Below are 9,572 nucleotides of genomic sequence, written 5' to 3'. Positions count from 1 at the left end.
CACACTAAAGTCTATGAATGAGGGCGGATGCTTTGAATAGCTAGGGCTTATGCCCCGTACGTAAAGTCACTCTAGACAAGGGTAGGAGAAACTCTGTCTCATCATTCCTCATTACTTAAGGCTTGTGGCGCATGATACTTCTCATAACTGACAAGTTGTTGGAGAGAATCCTCGTTGCTGCTTCTTGAGTTGATGTTGCTTTGTATGAAGAAGACTTGGCACATCGTTTGATTCATTTTGCACTAAAGTCTGTGAATAAGGGTGAATACTTTGAATAGCTAGGGCCTACGCCCCGTTCGCAAAGTCACTCTAGATGAGGGTAGGAGAAACTCTATCTCATCATTCCTCATTACTTAAGGCTTATGACATATAATTTGAATCGTATTTACCAAGTGTTGACCTTTGATGTATCTTATATAATCTGCTGCTTGATGTGACTGAGATGCGTTGCGTGAAAGTCTGGACATGAAGCTTGGAGATCCATAGGATTGGAATTATTCCTATCAAGTGATCAAGTTACTTTTGATCACTTGAATGGACTGTGGGGTTATACATGATTAAAAGATTTAGTTTATCAAAATTGCTTTTAATCAACTTGAATTAGGGTTGTGAATTGACTTGACAAGATTAGCCTAATCTAAGGATTAGAATTATTCACAGGCTATTCGTAAGGGAGCATGCATATTTTAGTCAAAATTTGGTTAAAACTATTTAAAATTCTAATTCAAAATTTAATCCTAAAGGAACATGCATGACAACATAATCCCCTAAGGGGCAAAATAGTTATTTTACAAGAATATTAAATTAATTTCTATTTATGAAAATTTCTAGTCACACTTCATTAAATCTAATAAAACTAAATGAATTAATATTTCTAAAGATTCTATTGAACTAAACAAAACTGAATTTGGATATGGGCCTCAAAGCAGAGGCCCATTCACTACTGCACATATGGGAGGTGCGTTAGTAGGCAAAGCAAAATTCCTGGCACATGGTATAAGGCCTAAAACGGAAGGCCCATTTCAAAAATCTTCTATGGCCACATGAAATGGCAAAAGCCAAGCAAGTTGGTCGAGTCCTCCAATGCACATGTGAAAAGATACAAGGGTGCATGCATTAACTAGCTTATGTAATCAAGGCATGTGCACTTTTTCAATGCAATAAATGCATAACGGTCACCTGGAGCGGCAGTTGGCGCATTGAATACCTGCTTTAAATCTGTCAATGGAAATGTAGGGTCACATAGAGGATACTCAGTGCACAGAGAAAAAAAAGATTTAAGCATATGAAATGGTGACCACACATCCCCTCTCTCCTCCAATCAAACATAATCATCCCAACGTAGCCCCCTCCGTAGTGCCAGCAGCCGTCTCCGGTGGCGGAGGCACCCCTAAACACCAATCAAGAACCACTTCTATGCCCTGAGTCCGAAAACAACATTAAAAACTCCTAATTCTCTATGGTTTCCTCAAATCGAGAGGAAAGAGTTAAGATCCCTAATTGATAAAACGTGAAATTAAACAGCAACGGAGGGGAATCGAGCCACCTCACTCTAGGGCTTTTATTCCCCTCATGAAACTCTATCTTTTAGCAACCTTAGAATGCGAAACAGAAGAATATGGTTGGAGACTCGCCAGAATGTTGGCCGGCTCCAGGTAAAGATTCTTGACCTTGAACTCTTTCTTCCTTATTTCGATATCTTATTCTCCTTGCGATATGCTTCTTCTATGATCTAAGAGAAATCGAGAGTGTGGGGGAACCAGAATCAGAGAGTGTGTTAATGATGGAGCTTAGCACAAGCTGATTGAAGCTCTGATGATGAGCTTCTATGGATTATAGGGAGTGCGTATAGGTGAGCTTAAGGAAGAAATCAGAGAGAATTGAGATTCTATTTGTGAGTGCAGAGTGAATGAATCATTGTTATTGGAGTGAATGGTTGAATATATAGGAGCTGAGGTTCTAACATAATTGGGTAGGGATTTGGGTAGGTAGTTAGAAATGTTAGGGAAGGGTTAAAGTTAGTTTTGGTTAGTTGTTAAATCTGTTAGTTAATTGTTAATTGAACTTGTTGCTGATTTGTTGGATCGATGTTGTTAGCACATTTGAAAGGGAATGTAATAGAAGCAGCTAGTTAATTGTAAGTTCTGTTAAGAAACTTATGTTAATTGTTTTTGAAATATTGGCTTTGATGATTTGATTTACTTTCTTAACCTAAATCGCAACTTTCAGAGCTGCAGAAACAATCCAATGTGTTAGTGTTAAAAATGAAACTGAGTTGTTAGATGATTAAGTCCTTGCAATGTTAAACTAAGTTTTGCTAGAAAAGCTAGTTTGGGTTAAATTTTATTACTGACATGCTCTGCTTTGGAAAGCTGCTAAATCCTATTGATAAAGTTTGAAACTGATAGCATGGGCTTCCACTATTTTTATTAGATGTTGGTTAAACTAGTCCTTTTATAGGATGTTCCAAAAGATTAATTATCTACAAGGTTAATGGTGATTGGTGAATTATCATGCTGCCTTTTGTTGATGTGAAGTTATAATGTTAACTGAACTGTGAATTTGTTGCAGGAATTTGGACTAAGATGACTTGATTTGTTGCTGAAGGCATTATTTGATCAATGAGGCTTGCTAAATTATGCTGAAGTCCAAGGTATTCATGTTCCTTCTTGTGGCTTTGATGGAATCCGATGCTTCGTATGTTGTCATGGCAATTGAATAGCATGTTTGGATGTTACCACATGATTGATGTTTGTTTAATCTACTGCAGGTTTTATATTCTTGGCCTTGCTTGGATACTACATGGTTGAACCCAAAGTGGTGTAAAGGATGTTGCTACCGTCATGTGGTCTGCAAAATGATTCCCATGGTGATGGAAGATTGGTGTAAAGGATGGTGGGCCTTGAAGATGGAAGTTGATACTTGTAATCAAATTAGATATTGTGCATTTAGAACTTGTACAACTTGTTTTATTGAGATGTAATAACTATTAAAATTATGCATGCAACATGATCTTTGATAACATTTCAATCAATTTTCTCCATATTCATTCCATGCTATCTATGTATATGTGTATGTAAAACTTCATGTAAGACTCTATGTAGGATAAATGAAGGTGGAAATGGATGAGTGAATTCAAAGATTTGAATGAACTTCTTTAAGCATGACATAATGAAGTAGATGTATGAATGAATGTGAATGGAATTAGAAAGTTCAAAGTACATTCTTAATCAAGCATGAACAAGTGAAATGAACCAACTTTAATTCAATATGTGTGGTATGTATGAAGTGAAAAGATGATGATGATGAATGATGAATGTGGTTGACTTATGGTTGAAGAATGCACTGGAAAGCTTGAAAAGTTTGATTATGAATTGAATTCTTGAGCTTCTATGAGACCATGGAATGTGTATTTATTTGTGAAAAGAAAATTGAATGGTTTAGAATGGAATGAATATAATGAAGTGTAGTTTGGCCTAGGATTGGCTTTTGGATGAAATGAATAACCATGATACACATAGCATGTTGGTTTTGTCAAGGCCTATGATAAAATTGTATAAGGTGGAATGATTCTCATCTTGGACATGGAAATGAATCTTGGACATTGGATGGTAAATTAAATGAAAAATGGTCAACTGTGAAATGAATCAAGACTATAGTTTTCTTGTAGGGACTTGTGTAGGTGGGAATGAATCTTGGTTAAACATAGGTGGATCCAAAGTAAAGACCTAGACATGGTTTGAAATTCTTGATGTATCAAAAGAAAACCAAAGCCCAAAAGATCAATGGATTGATGCAAACATTAAATCATGGTCCAAGGACTAGCAATCCACACCATATGCATAAGAGACATGACCTTACAAGAGCCATGATGATGTGGGTATGATGGACAAGATGATGAGCATGAGCCTTCCTCAAATGGATTAGGGTTTCAGTCAAACCAAGATGGCTTAGTCAATTACTCACTTGCACGGGCCTTCAAGCATCTGACGTTAAGGTTTCAAAAGCATACCTTTCAATCAAAGGCTCTAGATGAATTAGGATGCTTCTCAACCAAGTCTTCAACATATGAACCCCCAACTAGGGTTTAGAGGCCAAGATAAGACCCACAGAACAATCATGAAGCCTTACAACCTGATCACCAGCAAATTAGGGTTTGAACCCCTTTGAAGAGTGCCACGCTAGAATTCAAACTTCAAAGATCAAATCATTAGGGTTTTGAATCCCCTACAACCAGATGAATATCCAAGTTGAGCCTCTAGGGTTTCATCCACTCTAAAACCCTAGCTTTGCAAGCCAAAAACTTTGAATCCACACTGATCAACCAATAAATATGAATGAATGATTGATGCATATGTATGAAACATGAGGGTATGCAAAAATTGTTCTCAAGTTAAGAGTTGAATGAAAATATGAAAAGGGGAGGGAAAATTTTGGGGTACAACACTCATATCCACGTAGTTGTCTTGTGGAACTGGTATTTGTATGGGACGAGATGCCCCACTATGAACAAAAGTTGGGATAGACCCTTCAGGATGAAGGGTGATATTCTTAGCTTCGCCCATTTGGGTGTCAGAGATGAATCCATGAAAAGGATTACCATCCACGGGTGGAGGGGTAGATGTGGAAGCAACATTCCTTTGGTCAACCTCGTCCTATCTTGCCATCATGTTAGTGATGGCGCGTGTGAGTTGTCGATCTTATCTGTTATCCCTTCAATATTTCCTTTTACTTAGTCCATATATTCCCTTAGTGCAACTTGGTTTTGTTCGATTTGTTCCATGGTCTTCTTTCGATGAGCCCGAGTTTAGTAAGGCATTCCGAGAGTCACACTATCTTGAGCAATGATTCTGAGAGAATATGGGAGAAAAAATGATTTTCATTTCTTTTTATGCATGTATTGTATGAATGAATGTATGAGTTGTTGGTGTAAGCCCTAGAGGCCAATACTTTTGGTACTTGTATCGAATTATTTATTAATAATAAAAGGCTTTTTCTTTATTACTTTTGTTTAATAAAGTCCCTAGAATAACTAGTCTGTTTAATGTATCAAGTATGACTTAATCATGAGATCACATTAAACATAAGGACACTATTCTTAAAGTATTCGTAGTCGAGCTTTATTGTGAAGTGGGATGACATTAAAGCATTAAGACTATTATGTATATAGACTGATGATCACATCTCATGGATCATGGATAAGGAGTTATCAAGTCTTAAACACAGGTATGAATATTAAGAGTAATATTTATACCGGATTGACCCGCTATGAGAATACTATATAGAAAGTTATGCAAAGTGTCATAAGTTATTCTTACGGTGATAATGGTGTATACCACTCTTCGACCTGAAACCACTATGGACCCTAGATGTAGAGTCGAGTGCTTTATTGCTGATCAAACGTTGTCCGTAACTGGATAACCATAAAGACAGTTGATGGGTACTCCACGAAGCATGCTGAGGGACATGAGTGACCTAGATGGAATTTGCCCATCCTGCATAACAGGATAAATGTCTATGGGCCAAATATTGAACTGGACAAGGATGACACGGTCTGTGCCTTGTGTTCAATATAGACAAAAAGGGCAAAAGGGTAATTATACACATAAGTATTATCACAGAAGGAATTGTCAGATCACATGACATTTTCGTGTCTTGGGTAGCAATGATGTGTTGCTAGATACCGCTCACTGTTTATTATGTTAAATACATGATTTAATATAATTGCCAATGCCGTGAAAACCTACAGGGTCACACACAAAGGAAGGATTGATGAGAGATAGAGTAACTAAGGAACACCGTAAGATACGGTGCCCTTAAGTGAATTGTAGAACATCGTAAAGGTACGATGCACTTAAGTAGAATACGAAATATGGTAAGGTACCATGAGCTTAAGTGATTTTGGGCATATTATAAGATATGGGCCAAAATACGCTTAAGTGGGCCTTTTAGCTTGAAGCCCGTACAAGTGGTTCTATAAATAGAACCCTTGTGCAGAAGCATTGATTGCGGTTGCATTATTTTCGTTTTCTCTCTCTCTCTCTCTCTCTCACTCAAAGCCTTCATTCGTACCAGCTAGCACTGTGATTGAAGGAATCCGTTCGTGTGGACTGAGTAGAGACGTTGTCATCGTTCAAAGTTCGTGATCGCTCCGTGGATCTGCATCAAAGGTTTTGATCGTCACCAGAGATTTGCACCAAAGGTTTCAATCGTCACAAGAGGTAAATATTCTATCACTGATCATGACCATTCGTAAGGATCTCTAAAGGAGAAAATTTTAATTTCCGCTGCGTTTTGGATCGCAATTCTCCTTCATGAGTATGCAAAAATGATTTTTAGAGGAATCTTAACCATTCATTAATTGTAAGCAAGATAAACATAATAGAAATTAAAAGTATTTTATTCAATGATTAAAAGAAAAAGGTAACAAGAAAAACCCAACAATTGATCACAACTTATAGAAAGGGAAACACACAAAATTAAAAACCATTACAAATGAAAGTTCTAACATATTTCCTTAATCTTAGTCCTAAATTCCTCACCATATAATGAAACATCTTGAGAAAGTCACAAATTTCTCTTTGAGGTTTGAAGATATCTGCCATGAACTCAGCTTCCTTCATACTTCGAGGAATTTCCTCAATCAGGTTAATAAATAACATGTCCAACTTTAGATATTTCTCCCTATAGTATCCGACTTCTTCTTGAAGTTTTACCATAATGGCCTTGTCTTCCTCGATAGCATCCACCATTTCTTGATTATGACCTTCTATATAAATGCACCAATTCCTCATTTACTCATTTGCTTCTTCTAAGAGATGCATTTGTCTCTTGAAACCTACCACTTCTTTGTAGACTTCACTCCATTTTGAAGGGCAGAAGGCAAGGAGATCCTCAGTAGCTCTTCTCCTTAGTATTGAGTCCATAGTTTGTCTTCGAGCTTCACGAAGAGCATTAACCAGGATTTGGACTTCATCTTCCAATGCTTGAATGAGGGTTTCATACTCATCCTTTACTTCCCTATGAATCCTAGTTGATTTTAGCTAAGTATCCTTCCATTCATTGTTTTGGTGCCAAGCCTGGCCCAATTCCTCCTTATGTGTACTAAGGCTTGAGCTAACAACCTTAAGGTCAGCATAGGCTTGTTCATTCTTTTCCTCTTCCAATCTAGTCCTTTCCTCACTCCTTTTGAGTTGTTCTAAAGCTACATTAAGGTCTTTGTCCAATTGATTCTTCTCACATGTAGTCTTGTAGAACTTCTCCTCCAACTCCTCTTTTTCCTTCTTTAGCTGAAGAATAATGGTGTTGAGGTTGTTTCCTTCCTCCATGGAGATCATAACATGAATAGGAACCTTTGATGCAACTGGACCCTCTTGAATGAAAGGTAACTTTCTTATGTGTACCCTTTCTCTCATTCATTGAGCATAAGTGTTGATTCTAAGTGTTGGCATCAATTTTGGTAAAACAAAGAGTGTTCACAAGATGTCATGTGTGATGTCTTAACATAAGATATCCTATGTACCTGCTGGAGTTAAAGAACATATGCAAGTACGATTTTTTCAGAATGCCACATAAAATGACAAGGCTTCTGATATTGGATGTACCTGCTGGAGCTTAGATGAAAGACATGTTCATGCAGGATTGTTTCAGATGACATACACAATGTCATGACATCTAATATGGTTGTACCTGCTATAAAAGGAAATTGGATTATGCAGGATTTTTCCAGGATGTCAGACCCGATGTCATGACATCCTGTACACAGAACATTCAGTATGAATGTCTGGTGTTTTGTGATTGCACAATTAATGGCAATCTTTGGATGATTGAAGATCTGGCTAGCTGGCGCATTCAATCATGGATTACAACTAGATTTACTTATTTTCCAAGGAGATCTATACAACTGTTATAAAAAGATTTGATTGGAAAATAGATTTAGGGTTTTCAAGATGTCCAAGCCCAGCTGAATGCTTCTATAAAAAGGGACTTAGAAAACCTGTTTGAATACACAACCAAGACTGAGCGAAATAGAGAGAGAGAGAGCTAGGGTTTGTGTCTGTTTAGTCGTAAGACTTGTAGGTCATTCAAGTCATCCATTGATGATTGAATTGGACTGATTTGTGGTTGTAATTTGTCACTCTAAAGCCGTTAAGCAAGAGTGTGTGTCCACTTGATCAAAGCTGTGAAGCAAGATCAAGTGTGTGTCTTCTTGATCAAAGCTGTGAAGCAAGATCAAGAGTGTGTCTTCTTGATTGAAACTGTGAAGTAAAATTAAGAGTTTGTAATTGAAAAGTATTTTCTTTTCACAAGGGATTGTTGTTTAAGATCACTGGTGTGTGATTGTAAGGGAAGTGAGTGGGTTCTCATATCTAAGAGTGCTTAGGTAGAAGTTGCACGGGTAGAGATTAGGTGAGAAAGACTGTAACTTGTTGAAGTGTACGGATAGTCTTTGAACTAATTCTATTTTAGTGAATTTCCTTCCTGGCTTGGTAGCCCCCAGACGTAGGTGAGTTGCACCGAACTGGGTTAACAATTGCTTGTGTTATTTGCTTTACCATTCTGTTTATTTAACCATTGTGTGTTGACAGATATCAGTGTCGTAACATTACCTTCGACATCTTATATCTGATACCAGAATTTCAATTGGTATCAGAGCAGGCATCCTGCTCTGGTTCTGGGTGAGATCTAGGGACAATACTTTCTGGTACAATGGAAAGAGATGGAGGATCTGTTCATAGGCCACCAATTTTGGATGGTTCTAACTATGACTATTGGAAACCTAGAATGGTAGCCTTTTTAAAATCCCTTGATAACAAGACTTGGTATGTCGGCTTGACAGGATGGGTGCACCCTGTAGTCACTAAAGAAGGAGAAGCCTCTACTGAGAAGAAGCCTGAAGAACAATGGTCCAAGGAGGAGGATGATCTTGCTCTTGGGAACTCTAAAGCCTTGAATGCAATATTCAATGGGGTAGACAAGAATATTTTCAGGCTGGTAAATAACTGTGATGTGGCCAAAGATGCTTGGGACATTCTCAAGACCACTCATGAAGGCACCTCTAGGGTAAAGATGTCGAGACTTCAGTTGCTCACCTCCAAGTTTGAAAACTTAAGAATGAAAGAAGATGAAAATATTCATGAATTCTACATGAGTATCCTTGAAATTGCCAATGCCTCTGGAGCCTTGGGGGAGAAGATTCAGATGAAAAGTTAGTAAGAAAATTACTCAGATCACTCCCCAAGAGATTTGCTATGAAAGTAACAGCCATAGAATAATCACAAGACATCTCAAATATGAGAGTTGACGAGCTAATTGGATCCCTCCAAACGTTCGAGATGGGAATATGTGATGGAGCTGAAAAGAAAGCCAAGAGCATAACATTTATGTCAAACACTGAAGAGGAAGATAAGGAAGGTGGTCAAGATATTGATGAAGACCTAGCAAATGAGATAGCAATGCTGGGAAGACAATTCAACAGACTGATAAAAAGGGTAGATGTGAGAGCAAAGGGAAATGTCAAGAACATCACATCTGACAAATCCAATAGCCTTGGTAAGAAACCAAAGTCTGAA

At 37.7% G+C, this 9,572-nt stretch overlaps 1 long non-coding RNA gene across 1 annotated transcript; it reads left to right on the top strand.

The window, feature by feature from the left end:
* The first annotated feature begins 1,073 nt into the window (after positions 1-1,073).
* On the top strand, positions 1,074-3,152 carry LOC127097077 (uncharacterized). Its single transcript, XR_007792911.1, has 3 exons — positions 1,074-1,655; positions 2,572-2,653; positions 2,771-3,152. It is a non-coding gene; the product is annotated as an uncharacterized LOC127097077 (long non-coding RNA).
* Positions 3,153-9,572: the final 6,420 nt, after the last annotated feature.

Source organism: Lathyrus oleraceus, chromosome 6 (assembly GCF_024323335.1).
Source record: "Lathyrus oleraceus cultivar Zhongwan6 chromosome 6, CAAS_Psat_ZW6_1.0, whole genome shotgun sequence".
Classification (NCBI taxonomy): Eukaryota; Viridiplantae; Streptophyta; class Magnoliopsida; order Fabales; family Fabaceae; genus Lathyrus; species Lathyrus oleraceus.
The sequence above is the reverse complement of the archived record's forward strand: the minus strand, read 5'-3'. Positions and strand labels throughout refer to the sequence as shown.